Source organism: Grus americana, chromosome Z (assembly GCF_028858705.1).
Source record: "Grus americana isolate bGruAme1 chromosome Z, bGruAme1.mat, whole genome shotgun sequence".
NCBI classification, from domain to species: domain Eukaryota; kingdom Metazoa; phylum Chordata; class Aves; order Gruiformes; family Gruidae; genus Grus; species Grus americana.
The window spans coordinates 2,572,144-2,588,287 of record NC_072891.1 but is presented as its reverse complement, the minus strand read 5'-3'; positions in this window follow the sequence as shown (position 1 = coordinate 2,588,287).

Below are 16,144 nucleotides of genomic sequence, written 5' to 3'. Positions count from 1 at the left end.
CTTCAGGTTGTATTTCAAAAGCGTCACTTATAACCAAAGCTCTTGATTATTTTGAAAAGAAAACCTTCAGTAACCATTTCCCTTTGTATATCTTTGTTTCCAAGTGTAAATTACTGGAATTAGAAATGCAACTTCGTGAAACCACCTATAATGGACTGATGTGATTGGCTTGAAATAATCCGTACATTAAAATTGTTAATTATGATAAGAAGAGGGTTTTGTGCTATGAGGGAGGTGACAGTGGGGTTGAGGAAGAGAGAGCACAGAGAGATTGCTGCAGGGATGAATCCTCCCCAGGCTGTTGATATGGCTCATACAGGCTTTTATGTTCTTGCTGCTTTTTTTTTTTTTTTTCCTTTCTTGATAAAATCAGATGTAGAGAAAGGCTCAGTTGGACCTTTATACTGCGCGGAACATGTTGTGAAATGCCACCACTTATGCTTTTCTTAATAAATCCCACTCAAATTCAAATGCTTCCCTCTTCTATTTCATTATAGGTTAAATTTGGTGTTCTGTAGCATTAAAGTCAGGCTCTGTGGGAACTCTCCCACTTGTACTTGGGCACAATTATTTACAGGCGTAGGGTTGTGGGGTTTGGGGGTGCACCCAGCCTTGGGTGACCTGCTGTCCCAGAGTGACCTTGTGGCTGGAGCCTGGAACTCCTTTTCCGTTCCATGTAAAATCCTCCATTCCTGGTGTGGTCTGCTCTAGGTGACTTCAGATTTCTTTAAAAAAAAAAGAATTATTTGTGAAAGGAAGGGAATGGTGAAATAAATGTGGTTTTCTTATGTTTCTCTGGGTGGGAAGGGCAAGGGTTTCAAGTACACGTGAGCAGAAGAACTCGGCAGTTCAGCTTGCCTTGAGCTGCAGATCTCGGAGCATCAAAGGGATGCCTCTTCTTCCAGCCCCGTGCATTAACATGCTGATAGTAAGGACACCTGCAGGGACCTTTTCTGGGGGGTTCTGGGGTTTCCATGTAGTGTTTTCAAACACTCCCTGCAGGTGCTTGGGAGGTGTCCAACAGTGCAAGGGGACAAGCAGGGCAAGACAGGACAATTTCCTTACGGAGTTGGAAGGAAGAGAAATCAGAGGCTCCCTCTACGTGGTGGGTTTTTTCCATGATATGCCCGGCTGTGCAGATTTCTGCGTTGTCCAGACACGTTGCAGTGCACGGCAGTTCCCTTTGGCCTGTTCCCCGAGGTTTTCTTCCCATGGGAAGGGGAGCGCTGCAGGGAGTGGGCTGGGAAAAAGAGGTAGCTGATGCATTCGTAGGTCTTGCTCTGAAATAACATCACAAGGCAGCCGGGATGTTCACCCAAGCCGAGGAGCTGCAGAGTGTTTCTGGGTGCCCTGGTTTGGTGATAGCCAGAGGAACCTGTTCAGACGTTCTCCACAGTACCTTCTGTCCCCATCCTCCTCCTGATCCATGGGTGTGTCCCCTCCATGGCAGGAAACTCTTGTTTTGTGTAGAAAAAGTGAATCTGGACTGTAACTGTACATTATATATGGTATTTCTTTGTGACTTTGAAGACTTGCTCATAAGTGAAGTAAATGCCGGTCACGTTGTCTTCTGCAGACAAGCTCTGCTACTTGGTCCTAGCTTTTGAAGCCCTCTAAAGCTGATAAATGAAAATTTGTTTTGGCAGCATTTGCAAAAACATTGTCAAGAGGATTAAATATGAGACTAAAGGGGAGCGGTTGAGTCTTCAGCTTTCAATGACCTGAAATGAAGAATAATGGATCTCTATAAGATATTTATACACGAATTACTAGGTTACAGCCGTGGTAACTGGGTGAAGTTCTGTGATTAGATTCGATGGCCTGAAAGCTCCTTTTTTTCCAGTGAACTCTGTCAAAGTTTCCATGATTTAATCCAGTTCTGCCCATTGCTGTTGGTTGGGAAACAAGTGAGGAGCACACGAAGAGTGAGTGAAGACTCTTGTTAGGCTGAGCGTAGGTTGCATACCAGTAGATGTTCTCCATACCTTGTCCTTCACTACTCTCTGCTCTGCCCATCATGTATTTTGGCCAAATCTTTGCACTAGTGTTGCCTAGAGCTTTTTGGACTGGCTGAAGGCTTTGGGGTGGCTGCATTTCCAGTTCTCTGGAAATATCTCTGGATATTGTGGTGATTTATAGACAGTATTTTTCTTCTGTTGTTTCCAGATTGCATACTAGATGTTGGAGCTGGGCTGTCAGGCTGTTTCACAATGATTTGCTTTCCATTTACTAAATAGTAATTTTCCTTCTGTCCATCCTAAGTCACCAGGTAGAAGCAGAATCAAAGTCCCCTTTGATCTCTCACTGCAACATTTTCTTCACCTCCACTATTAAGACCCACCGATTTTTCAAGCATCAAACTAGAATCATAGAATCATAGAATCATTAAGGTTGGAAAAGACCTCTAAGATCATCAAGTCCAACCGAAACTAATTCCCATCCAGAAGCTTTTACTTAAAAAAAAATATCTTGGATCTAAGCCCTTTGGTGCCAGCCCTTAAGGCAGGATGTTGCTTTCCCAAAGATGAAGCTTAACCTTGGTGACATCTGCCCAGATGTTGTTTGTCTCCTTACTGAGGTATGTTATTTGCCCTGCTAACAATTTTGCCTCCCTGAAACCAGTGCTCAGGGTGCCTGAGGGCTCCTAGCCATGAGAATTGACTCCTGGGGGAAAAGAGGTTTCTTCTCCAATTTCTGTGGAGCATCAAAATCCATCCCGTGTCTGTGTAGCTGAACTTTGCTTTTTGACTGGATTTATTAACTTTCTTACCTCCTGCCCCTACGTGCTGTCTCTGGCTGCTCTTCGCAAACTGTTCCCTTCTCCCTTCTTCCAAATTCTCAGTGCTTTTTTCAGATTTCCCCATTTTTTCCCCCTTCATTCCTCCAGTCCAGTGATCGTTTTCTCGGTAGTGCCTCAGCATGCACGTAGGGCAGGCGGCAGTGGGAGGACGCTCAGGTTAGAAAGCCCCAGTCCCACCAGCTGCCAAGGGCAAGATCTCACTAGCAGGAGGAGGAGATGGCCAGAGGCTACAAACATTTCTGCATCGTAGGAAAGGAAGGGGAAGCTAACAGCTCTGGTCTACCAGGTGTGCTTCGAGCAGCCCAACACCGATCACATCTTCATCAAAGGCTTGGAAGGACTATAAAGCCGCTATCACCCCGTTCTGTTCCTGCCAACATTGCGTGGAGATCTGGGATGAAAACGCAATTCTTTCGTGGTGTGACTGTCGCACCCAGCAGCCGTAGCCCCGCGGGGTTATGGGGTAAAAGTGTCCCCTGCACGCACAGAGGAGTGGTGGCAGGCGGGGGAGCCCAGATAATGCCTGGCCCTAGCTCCATGGAGCTGCTCTCTGGAACATCTTTCAGACTATTAGAGGTGTCACTGCCTTGGGGTATGGGACACACAGGGGAAGAGCATTTTAGGATTGCACAAGACTTATTATGGGATGTTTAGAGGAGGAAACAAAGGCAGGGATCAAGGTGCCTTGGGGGGAACAAGGGTGGGAAAATGGGATGAAAAGGGCTGGTTGTGTGTAAGCAGGTTGCTGGTCGGCACCCTTGGCTGCGCCCTGTGTGTAAGCGGTATGGTGGTTAAAATCCATTTCTAATTATTTTCTGGGGGAAATATTTCCCGAGGGAATCTCTTCTGTGTGTATGGGGGTCTGAGTGCCAGGACTGCAGTGGGACCATGGGTGGGGGGCGTGAGCGTGGTTATGCCAGCCAGCATGGGATCGCTAGCAAACACCAACCCAGCCTAGCCGGTGAAGATCATAGAATCGTAGAATCCCAGACTGGTTTGGGTTGGAAGGGACCTCAAAGCCCATCCAGTTCCAACCCCCTGCCATGGGCAGGGACCCCCTCCACTAGCCCAGCTTGCCCAAAGCCCCATCCAACCTGGCCTTGACCACTGCCAGGGAGCCAGGGGCAGCCACAGCTTCTCTGGGCAACCTGTGCCAGGGCCTCAGCACCCTCACAGGGAAGGATTTCTGCCTCACATCCCATCTCCATCTCCCCTCCTGCAGCTTCAGGCCATTCCCCTTGGCCTGTCACTCCCTGCCCTTGGCACCAGCCCCTCTCCAGCTTTCCTGGAGCCCCTGCAGGGACTGGAATGGGCTCTAAGGTCTCCCCGCAGCCTTCTCTTCTCCAGGCTGAACGACCCCAACTCTCTCACCTAAGATATACCTGGTTTGTATATAGATGTATATATTTCCCACTAATGAGCCTTTATCCTGCTCAGCCAGAGAGGGGAACACGATGAAGCCCTTGGTGCTGTTTTGTGTGTGTGTGAGGGTTTCTGTCCACGTGGCTACGCAGGACAGCAGGGGAGCTCTGGGGGGCAATGGGAGTCCGCTGGGGCGAGAGGCGATGCCCCCAGCACGCAATGCTCTGAGCATCACCCCCTTTCAGGGCATCCCAGAAGAGGGGTGCAGAGGAGCTGGGAAGTCGTTTGGAGTCAGTGTTGGAGGAAACACAGAGGAGCATGTCTGAAAATTTGGGGGTTGAATGATGCTACCTGGTACCTACAGGCAAAGCAGAGGAGGGATGCGGGTTACAGACTTTTCCATCATCTTTTTGGCAGTGAAGATTCAAGGACTGCGTGAACTTAAAGGACCCGTGAAGCCTGTAGAGTGAGAAAACTGTTCGTGCTCACTTCTTTCAGAAAATAGGCAGAATTTCAGGGAGGTGTTTGCCTTTTCAGAGACCTCGTGTGGGTACGAGGATGGGTGAGCTCTTTGGAGCATTTGGGAAAGACTTTAAACTCAGCGTGGCTTCTGCATTTTTTGAGACCAAAGCTGCAGGTAGCAGGTACCTGAGGAAATGCTAATGTGTGACCTGATTAAAAATACCCTGGATGAAAGCCAGACCCCGCTCCACTGGAAAGCGAAGCGTAATTCTGGCTGGCTGTTGGTGTAAACATGAAAACCATTTGGCCAAACATCTCTCCATGTGGATCCAGTTACACGGCCAGCAACCAAACTGGTTTCCGACCAAGTGTAGACTGGGATTATGCCTGGGAGGCAGATGGTTTCTTGTAGCAAAGAAAGAGCTGAAATAGCTTCATATTCTTCAGCTTGCAGATTTCCTTCTGTAGCACCAAAACTGTATTAAAAGAGCCAAGCAAGAAAATAAGCAAAAAGCAAAGAAATTGTGTAACTTTGGAGCCTGCAATTGATTTCAGTGGAAAAACAGAGGTAAAATGTTTATAATGTGGAAGTCAGCTGGCACCATTTCAGTTCATCATCTCATTTGGACCCGTTGAAAAATTGTGCCTGCTTTTTGTGAGTGCGTATGTCTCTGCGGCGGGTTGATTTTTTTTTTTTTTTAAATAAACAACGGATCCTTAATTTTTTTGCCTGAAGATCTATTTATATACAGATTAATATCTGCTTATGAAGCGTGTGGATTATTAAGGTTGATTAGTCATTGTATGTGTGATTTCTGCCACCCGGGATTGCTTCCTTTCCTGTATTGGACAGCTAAAGGTTTTATAGGGTTTATTAAGGCATAGCAAGCAATAAGCACGTTTGAATTCTTGCAAATGCAGGTATTTCCATGAAAAAAAAAAAATGCTCTTTTCTAGGTAGACGTGCAAACGCATATGCATCCCTGCAAGCTCTCCTAAAAAGGTGAATAAAAGAGATGATTTGAAGTGCACTGTTACCCAGAAAGAAAAAGCAGCAGCACTACGGTGACTATGGGAGGCTGTTCCAGCACGGGGTGACGACTGCCTGCATCCCCGTCGCGCGGGCTGGCAGCGGGTGCGGGCAGCAGCAGCTCTCTGCGGGGACAGCAAGCTCCAATGCCTCTCTCTTTTTTTTCTCACCCTCGGCATGATAGGAAAAGAAGCAGGGGGGGTTTTTTTGTTGCTGGGCCGCTGATATCCTGGAGGTGCACAGGCTGGGCATTTGTCTGCTTGATTCTGAAATGAAAGAAGCACAGTCACATCACTTAACGTAGCCTGCCTGGGCATGGGGGTTCAATAGGACAGGCAGATATCTTTTTCCATGACGTTTTCAGCCAACCTCCAGAACAATTCTGGCTTAAAAATGGGATGGGTGGGTGTGTTAAAAAAAAAAAAAAAACCCAAGCTTTTGATTTTTCAGCCAAAATCTGCCAGGTTTTGTTGAAGCCACTTTTCTGAGACTCTTTCTTGCAGGCTCTGCTGAGCCAAACCCTGTTTTGGTAAAAAAAAATATGGCTCAGATGGAGTTTTAGCTCAGCCCTGCATGTTTGTACAGCGCTGAACCTATTTTAAGGCCTTGATTAACAATGCTGCTCCCACCTTCTGTGTAGCCTGAACAGACTAATATATCCCACCAGCAAGAATGTTTTTCAGGTAGTCTAATTTATCCTGAGCTTTGTTTTAGTCTACCATTTAAATGATGTCAAAGATATCGTGGTACAGAATATAGGGATGGCTATATATTTAAGCATACACCATTGATGAAAACACCTATTTTGGAGATTTCTTGGGGCTCTGAGACAACATCGGTGCTAAGTGAGGAAGAGAAAATGGGTTTTTCTGCCTTCAGGCAGCCGAGCATCAGAACATAGCTTCCTGCAGAGACCTTAGGCGATTTTCTTCACCATCCAAATGACCCGGGGCAGGGATGTTGTCTTGACATCACCTGGCATGGAAACAGCTGTTATCTAATATATTTAATAGATTTCTGAGGTCAGAAGAGACCGTTATGATCATCTGGCTTGACAGTTACTACGATCAATTGTGATATTTTGGGCTCCAGCCAGCAGCCTGTGAGGATCAGGGAGGACTTTTTCCCCCCAGTGCACAATCAGTGGGTATTTGTTGGGCTTGGTTTATGAGTTTGTTTTCCTGTTTCGTTTTTTTCTGGAGGCATCTGAGGCTGGTTGCTGGCCCGGCAGGGCCCCGTGGTCATGTACAGAAGCCGGTTCCCACGAGGTGGTGATGTCTTCTCCTGGAGATGCTAATGTGCTGGCAAAGCAGAGAAGCTTTGGGGTATCATTTCTGACACACACCCCCCCCCCCCCAGCTGCTCTATTGACCCATGACCTGGGTCAATCCCATATAAAACACAGGATCAGAACAATATTTTTTTCTCAAATCAGATTGATAAGGACTTTTTGCTGCCTTTTGCAAGATGTGGTGCAGGGCGCTGGATCCAGTCCCCCAGGCACCGCTCATACAGCAACGTCCTTGCCGGTGCGATGCTCAGGCACTGCCAATGCTTCAGCCCATCTTCTTTGCCTACAGAACCCAAAAGTTCAGTTTCTGGAGAATAAAGCCAGCTCAGCCTGGCAAGAATCGGTCACTACAATGTAAGCAGGGAGGAACTGGGTGGATTACGGGGAATGGGAGATGAGGTTAGTTAATCTAATTGGCTTCATTAACCTGAAAGCTGAGACATGACTGATACTGGCTGTATTATTTGACCTTTTGATTTATTCTTAGGCATTATTGAAACATAATTCTCATCATCAGAGTAAAACAGAGCAGAGGGGTGGCCTGCCAGCAATGACCTGGGAAGGCAAGGAAAGCTCTGTACCACCCGGCTTGCGCGTACTGCGAATATAAATAACCCGATCAGCCCAGAATCGACAGTTTTGTCAGCTGTGTACTGGGGCTGCGCCAGCTACAGACTCTACATATGTAATTCTTATTATAATCCTTTCTCTTACACCAGCCCCATAATGATCTTGTTGCATAAGGAGGGAGTTTTAACGGGGTTATAAAAGGGAAGTATTTCTTCATATCCATTGCCAGTGGAAGGCTTTGTGGAGGATGGACTGCCCCGCTCCCTTCCTAAGGCCAAGGATTTATCCCTGTGTGTCTGAAGAAAAAAAAAAAAAAAAAAGTCAGTGAGCTCCTTCATTCCAGGTGAGTGGAAATGCATTGCTGGAGACCCGGCCAGGAGCCTGGGCTTGTGTCTGTTCTGTGGCAGCAAAATAATGCCTTGTGCTTGACACTACAGCTGCTGTTTTACACCTCACTGGGTTTAATCTTATGAATAAACAGTATACTAATTGTTTCAGCTTTCAGGGCAGCGGGGTTTGCAAGGCAGCTTAGTCATGCCAGGAATTTAAGTTTATGTAATTTGGTTTTTGCTGTGGATTGCAGGCATGGCCTCTGGCCAGCCGGGCGTGAAACGCTGTGCGTTGGAGATGCCCCGTGCCGGATGAGAACCTGCTTGGTCTTTATGCTACCAAAGCATCCTCCACGGGCAGCAGACCCCATCGCACCGTGATGCCACGGGACCAGCTCTGCCGGATGCCGCCCTGCTGCGATGCTGCTGCTGGGAAGAGTGCACGGAGCAGAAACCAAAGCAGCTCCGACACCTTTGAAAGCAATGCTTTCCGAGCAAATAAAAGGGTGAGCTGCGACAGTGATAAAGGTGTGCGGCAGGAGAGAAGTGGCCCGTGGCGTGTTTTTCTTCCCACATGTGGTCCAGAAGCTGCCACGATGCTTTGTGGACCTGATGTGGATAAAGCTAGGGTAGAGGAGAGGTTGGGTATCTATATAACAAAAGGAAATTTGGAAGTGGTTTTAATGGTAATTTGTATGGATACAATCCAGACATGTCTGGTATTTTCTCCGCCCGATTGCATTTGGTGTAGTTTTAGTTCACCCTGGGCAGGGGGGTGAACTGCCCTGCTGCCCGCCAGCCCGAGCAGGGTCTCTCAAACCGCCTCCCCTGCGCCGCCGTCTCCCTTCCTGCGGAATAAACCCAAACACGCCATCTCCTTCGGTTTGCGTTTCAGCTCCCCCTCCCATCTGCTAGTCTCCTCTCCTCCCCTGCTTCCCTGAACATCCCTCTGTGCCATATGGTCCCTCTCTCCCGCGCGGCCTCGGCAGCGCTGTCTGGTCCTCCTCCCCTCCGGGCACCATCAACCTCGCCAAGCTCCAGGATTTTTCTTGCAAAGCTCGTGAAACTTGATGTTTTTAGTGATGTCCCAGCTCCTGTGATGATGGCTGGATTGCAGCTGTTTTCTTTTATCTTCAAAAACAAAGTTTCCAGACCCGGGGCTTGCATTTATGGTATTTAGTGCCTTGGGAGTTTTTAAGCTCATCAGGTGGGATTTCTCCTTGATCTTTGAAACCCTCTAAGCTCTCTGACTGCCTTTTTCCTCTTGGTTTCAGGGATATTCTCCGTTTGCCTCATTCCTTTCAACTTTCTGCTGACCAGCTGGATCTGTACTCCAGTTTGGGGTGGATTTTCCTATTTCATCTCGTCTTGTTATTTAGCAGCGACCCTGAAGAATCTAATCTTTCTCTGCCAGCTAGGTAGGCGTCCAGCTTCTTCTGCAATGAAGAAGGTTATTTATATAATTTCTTCACTGAAAGGGTTATCAAACATTGGAACAGGCTGCCCAGGGAAATGGTGGAGTGAGCATCCCTGGAGGTATTTAAAAGACGTGTAGATGTGGTGCTTAGGGACGTGGTTTGGTGGTGGGCTTGGCAGTGCTGGGTTAACAGTTGGACTCGATGATCTTCAAGGTCTTTTCCAACCTAGATAGTTCTATGATTCTATAAGCAGTTGGAGTAAGCAGGAGGAGGTAATGCAGCCACCCATCCCTGCCAGCCTGGTCCGTGTCTGCTGGTGGTGGAGCCTCTGCCGCAGGATGGGGTTTCCATGAGAGGTTTAATTTAGAGGGTCACCGTGATGCGGTGTTGCCAAAGCCTTTCTTTTGGTGAACAAGTTTTATTGATTTATTTTGGGATATTTCCTATCAGTCTAGTACCGGCTGTAGTGCTGGTTAGAAAAACCCAGGCTGTGCCCACGGAAGCTGCGATGGTGGACAAAGGGACGACGTGTTGTCCAGTCTGCTAGGGACAGTCACACATAGCCAAGCTGAGAAAGGGATCCAGACAAGCCCTTCATGCCAAGAAAGTCAAGATTTTTGGCTTATCCTGCTAATATAAAAGTGTATACACACAGGTGCCAGGGAGTTATGCTTTTTGAAAGCATTTGATCTGCTCTTGGATGGCTGATTCAAAGGGAAGCCATCACTCGCTGCTGCATCCCTGCAGGATAGTTGCCATCCCAAATCCGCCATCTGCCTGCTTCGTTTGTGGATGCGGCGGCTTGTTTTTACAGTTACAGATGGCTTGAAAAGTTAAATCAACTTGACACAGCCGTGGCACAGAATTTTTCTTTCCCTCCCACTCGTGCGTGTCAGTGCAGCCCATTACGATCCGTCAGCTGTTTCGGTGGTGACGGATGGTTATCGCATCGAGCATCCTGCAACCATGTAGAAAGCCGTGGTATTGCAGCAAGCTTCAACATCCTTATTTTACAAGCAACATCTGAAAAAACATCTGCTTGTGTACCTTCATCACTGAAAGTTCTAGATTTGGAGTTGTTTGGGGTTTTGTTTTTTTTTTTCCCCCACAAATCTGTCTGGCCTGGAGCAGTGCTGGTGAACAGACGCGATCCATTGCCTGTTCAACCAGCACCCAGCAGAAACCATTGGTGATCCAGGTCTCATCCCACTCTTGCCGTGGTCCATATTGAACTCAACAGGAAACTGAATGGCTTCTTAGTGAAAAAAGACCCCCAATCCTCTTCTTAAGAGTAAATATTATGCAACTGCTTTTATTTCTTATTCTATATTACTATATTATTTCTTATTATTTCTATATTATTGTACATTATTTCTTATTCTATATTACTGTTTTTATTTCAACTCCGTGTGTAACCGTTTCAACCACGCTAGCTCAACTCATGGAAAGCCCAGGGGATGGGGACGTCTTTTCAACCCGTTTTAATTAGGGTGCCGTCACCGCTAGGCAGAGGAGAGTCCTTGCCTCTGAAAAATCACGCTCGGTCTTAGCTTTTGATTTCCAAGTGGTGGCTCAGGGGGATTTAAGTCATCGGTGTCTGGTCCAGTAAATGCCACGTAGGTACATATACTGCATCTTGGCCTCCAAGTAGGCGATAATGAACAGAAACCTAAAATCAAGGAATTCAGAGTCTGGCAATATGTATATTTGTGCCTACTCAGGAGTGTAAATACATTTACCTGCTAATGCATGGGGAAGTGAAGAGGTTAATTAGAGCACAGCTAATCAAGCGCTCCACTGAAGCAGGCTGCTAGGGGCTGATTGTGCAGATACTTAATTGGTACCTTTAAAATAGGGATTCCAGTCTGCCCTTAGAAACAGGATAAAAATGAACTTAAACGGGCTGTTTAAGGGAGCATATGTACAAGGGAGTGAAGTGGCTGTGTGGTCTGTGATAAACAGATGCTAATGTCCGAATGAAACCCATTTAGGGACTTACTATATAAATTATTTTTATTTCTCCTCCCAAAAGTCCCTCTTGATCCCTGCCCTCACCTTCAGCGCCTGGAGCGGTAGTGGCCTGGCAAGTGGCACTGGGTTTCTTGTCCCAATGAACTTAGCCATGGCACAGGGGTGAGTGAGGATATTTGTGTCTGCACGCAGGATTTTGAGCTAAATCCTGAGAATTACGCACTAATGTAATTATAGACTTTGGAGACATTGCTGGTATTTGCATAATTGCTCATTTTTTTCCTAGGTTGCAGGTAAGGATGATCTTTCCATCAGCACCAAAATCCCAGGAACTGGCTAAAGCTCTTCCCTTCTTGCTGTTGCATGATGAGGTGTCGGGGCGGCCCAGCTGATCTAACGCTCGGTCACTTGTTTTTTGGGTTAAAAGCTTGAAACTCCCTGAGATACACTTACACTAGCTGTGAGAGGAGTCCAAATGAAGAAATTCAAAGCATTTCTGAGCCAAACTCCCTTTGCATGGTGCTGGAAGAGAGAGCAGTTCTTAACAGGCTTGTTTAAGAAGGCACTTAGCCGAGTTTTTTTCTCCTAAGAATAGAAAATTTGTTCTTCCCTAATATTTATGAAGATGCACAAACTTATGCTGCCTTATGAATATGCAAACTAATAACATCATTATGCATGTAAAAACGATGATTTGTGATGCTAACTTTAGACAAATAATTTTATTTTAAATGAAGACATAGGTCCAGTACTGCTGTTTCCCTGTTTTGTGTTGCTGGGGAATAGGAAACCTCACTTGAGGTCCTTTTTTAAAAATAGGAGAAAGAGGACCAGGACATTTGCCATACGGGGGAGATGCCGGTTCCTGCGGGAGAGCTCCCTCGGGGAGGCAACCACTCTGATTTCTGTGATCTGAGATGGCCTGTTCATTGCTCACGTCCCCTCCCAACGCTGTCACCAGGAGCTGGCCGTGCTCAGCGTACGTCGAGTTTGGAAAACACAGCGGTAATGTGACGTTATTTTGAGAAATCAAGTGGTAACCGGCGTGAACAGATGTCCCTGGGGAAGAACCACCAGGGAGATGGGGCTGGACCGACTGTCTTCTCCAGCAAGCACGTAGCCCTAAATAATTAACCTGCATCGCTGCAACTATTGCTATGGCTTTGATACAGCTTTTTTTAATAGCTTGATATAGGCTGATGCCAGGTCTGCTGGGGGAGATGTAAAGATTCCTCTTGACTTCAGTGGGATCTGCACATCCCTGGGAGGTTTGGTGTATCGCTGAAGCGATTGGACCCGTTCCCATGCACCCTGTGGTATTTGGGTCAGACATCTCATTTTCAGGAGATAATAATGAGAAAAGTAAGTAAGTTCTGAGATAGGGATCGTTCATTCGGGCACTGTCGTCTCTCCTCCAACAAAGCTTCCACCTGAGCAGCGGCCAACATTGCAGAGGTGGAAGAGCCTTTGTCAGGACACACGCTAATCATAGAATCATTTAGGTTGGAAAAGACTCTTAAGACCTTTATGGCCATCAGTGTTTCAGTAAACTGCAAAATTTAATAACCAACAGCAAATATTTGTTACTGTCTTTCAGTCCTCAACAGGAAGTATTTATTTTCTTCATTGCCCTGTGCAGCCTCTTCATAAATATTTTGGCCAATGCTAATGTCATTTCTTCAGTCGTTGAATCTCCCAGGACAAAGAACGAGCACTGAAAAATATGTAGGTAAATACATTTGCCACGTGCAGGAGGATTCAGCCGTGCACAGGGACTGTTTTCAGATAGCGGATGTCACGGTGAGGAGGAAGAGGAGCAGGTTGGGTGCCGCCGTCTTAAAAGCTGCTGGTTTTAGACTGAAAAGCAGTTCTCCATCTCCAGAAATGAATAATAGCATTTTCCCCTGCTCCTCTCTGGCCGGTGATGGGGAATGGTGTACGGAGCACGTTCTTCTCCATGCTGTACCCTGAAGATGGAGGTGCTGGCCAGCTGCTCTATATGTTCCCTACATGCTTTACAAGCTAACGTGGTATTTTGATCTTTGACTTCAACATTCTTCTAGTACATCTTTTCCATCTCTGGCTTCTCGACTGCGTACTGCGGTGCCAGAATGGGCAGGAAAATAAATGCAAACTGGTACCGTAGTGCTTCCCCCCCAGGTGAAGTTGGGCTGCAGATACAGCAATATAAATCTTACTTATTTTACTTATTAGGCTTTTACTTATTTGGAGTCCTTTGACAGCAGCCAACAAAGATGGTCCCAAACAGAGACAGCTGGTATAAAAGTGTGGTTGACAAGCATAAATAAATAAAATTAATTGAAATAGAAAGACCTTCTGCTTCTTTATGGTGACAACTGAAGCGCTTCACTAAAAATGGACTGACTGCAAAGACGCAGAAAAGAATTCAGAGGTGCTGTAATAAAATCTGGAGGTCACTTTCTCTAGGAAACTTTTTTTTGATGGAAAAGTGGGGTTTCAGTCAGATTTTTTCACTAGCCACGTTGATTTTTTGTAAAAGATTTTTTTTGGTGGTTTTTTTTTTTTTTTTTTTTTATGGGAAGATATGAATGCCCCATGTTCTAAAAAGCGGGGTTTGGGGCTGTAATCCAGAATGTGGGAGGCTTGGCTCTGTTCCTATACCTTATCTCGCAGTCACTCTTTTGCTGGCATGAGGAAATAACTGTGCCTTCTACCGCTTTGTCTGAGATATAAAAAGTCCGAGCAACAAACCAGGCTTTTTCTCCTCAGACAATTACCTCTGCATATCCTCGCTCTGTGTACGGGAAAAAAAAAGATACACCATAACAGCTGCAGATAACTGGGTGAATAAAGGATGGATTTCAAATAAAACGTAAATATCCTAAAAAAAGGCCATCCATATTCTATTCCTGACCTCTCTGCTGAATGTAGCCTCAACCTGATTTTATTTGCTTTGGTCGGGGGTAAGTTAAAGCCTCCTTATTTGAGCACTGTATTTTTAGATCCAAAATACAGAATACCCATTGTGGGTAGTGGCCTTGCCCTCAATTTATTTTATTTTCTGTCTCCGTTGTTCCGCCGCACTATAATCATCTTGTGGCTTGTGTTCACGGCGTGCTTATGTTTACCATGCAACGTGCAAATTGGTATCTTGTAAAATACCCACTGCCCGTTGCAGGAAGCACTTGGTTGGCTCTGGAAAATAGCGAGGCAATTAAAAACCAACCCTACTTATTTCGTAATTAAATGGAAGCACCTCCCATATGAAGTTTGCACCACTTTATGAAGTGGCTGAGGACACTTTTGTAAGCGAAACAGCGTGCTGGGTGAAAAGCGGGAGTAAATTTGCCCTCTCCTCTGACATTTGCTAGTTGGCATCTTCAAAGATAGCACGACAGTGGCCAGGGAGAGCCGAGAGGGTGATTGTCCCATCCCTGGGACCATGCCCGAGGGTTTCCGCCTCCCCTCGGGATGCTGGCCACTGCGTGAGCAAACACGTACCCTCCCTCGCTGCAGGGACAACTCATCTTCTCCATCGCTGCAGCGCAGTCATCTCTCCACAGAGTAATTAAATGGTTTGATGATAATCCTGTCCCGGAGCAAAGCTTCGTGTCAGAACACGTCCTTGCATGCTATCCGGCAGCTGGCTTTCCCCTTGGACATCAAGCGCGTCAGCAAAGCCTACAATGAAACTGCTGTAGGCTCCAGTCCTCAGGAAATTACAACCTGGGTGTGCGGGGAGAGATCAAAGGGGCTCTGGTCAGCCCGCTGGCACGGCCCTCGGGGCACGCGCGTAGCACCAAACCGGAGGTGAAGAAGGCAGAGACTGGATTTAGCAACAGTTTAAGTAACGTCAGGTCCACCCTGGCTGGTCTGTGCCAGATTGGCGTTCCAGCCCGTGCGGTGATGGCAAGTGCCGGGCTGCCGTGTTTGTCCTCACCGGGAGCCGGGACCTCTCCTGCCTCCTACATCCCTGATTTAGGAAGAGCTAGTGATTCGAAAGCAACCTGATGAGATTTAACCAGCTTTTCCTCGAGTGATTAATCGCATGCAGGTATTTTCTCATCGCACGTAACCAATTTGTTTTGAACTGCGTGTAAATACATTTACGTCCTACCTTGCGTCCTTGGGAGGCATCGGTAGGAGTATGCACAGTTAATGGCGGCAGCCTTCCTCCTGCCGTTCCCGAGGGAAACAGCCATTCCCACTGCAACACAGAAATGTCAGCACATACGTTCTCGCTGCAAGTTTCTCCTAAATGATCCTGGTTTTGAACTTCCCCCGGGGAAAAAAGGGAGGCGAGAGGTAAGTCCCCAGTCTGGGGCCAGCCGCGTACCCTTCTGCAATCCCTTCCCAACAGTGCCGATGCTCCAGCAGTTCTGATGGTCCAGCTCCCCCGCTGGGTAACCCGATGTTCTAACCGGGCGTCGTGGTGTTTTTGAGACTCTTCCTTGTCATAGCGTGGATAGACCCTTGGGCAGAGTCCAACTACAGCATGTGCTAGGTCAGGATCATTGTCCTGGGTGAAATCCCAGGAGATAAGTCCTGGGATTTCTTATGAAAGCCCAGCTGGGACAGCTTCTGGAGCAGGGTTTCGGGGGCTGAGCCTGTGTTCCTCTGGTGGTGCTGGGGGAAGATCACGCCGCGGCATACCGGAGGTTTTACCCCTGCCGCCTGTGTGTCCCTCGGGCCGTCGTGCTCTCGGGGAGGTGTGATGGAGATGGGCTCCACAGTACTGGTGTATTCTAAGGTTTTTTTTAGGCAGATTAGCTCATTTAGAAGCTAATCTACAGGATGCTTTTGAGGAGCAGCAGTTTTGCTCCTGGTGCTGTGCCTGGGAAGTGACAGAATTCGGGAATGAGGTCCCATTGAGCTTATCTGACTTGACAGAGGTGGTGTCTTGTGGTGGGGAGGGGGACCTTGGGTGCC